This window comes from Penaeus monodon, chromosome 29 (assembly GCF_015228065.2).
Source record: "Penaeus monodon isolate SGIC_2016 chromosome 29, NSTDA_Pmon_1, whole genome shotgun sequence".
Taxonomy (NCBI): domain Eukaryota; kingdom Metazoa; phylum Arthropoda; class Malacostraca; order Decapoda; family Penaeidae; genus Penaeus; species Penaeus monodon.
The window spans coordinates 22,465,462-22,465,772 of NC_051414.1; positions in this window are offsets into that span (position 1 = coordinate 22,465,462).

Sequence of the window (311 nt, forward strand, 5' to 3'; positions counted from 1 at the left end):
GGCAATCATCTATTCAGTGACAAAAAATCGACAGATAAATGCCTTAGTATCAATGAAATTCACATTCACAGACGGAAGTAAAATTATGATGTTCAAACCTTCACTGATTTCATACTGTAGATAATCAATAAAATCGCGCTTTCCTTTTGGTCACCTAATTATCATTATTATCATCAGTATCTTCACCACCGCTTTTTGCGTCCGATCTTCGGCCTCGTCATGCCCGTGGTGGTCAGCACCTGTTCGGGCAAAGCCGTCCTCCGCCAGCCTCCTCCACTGAACGGAGGCGGAGGCTCTGGCAAGGAAACGGG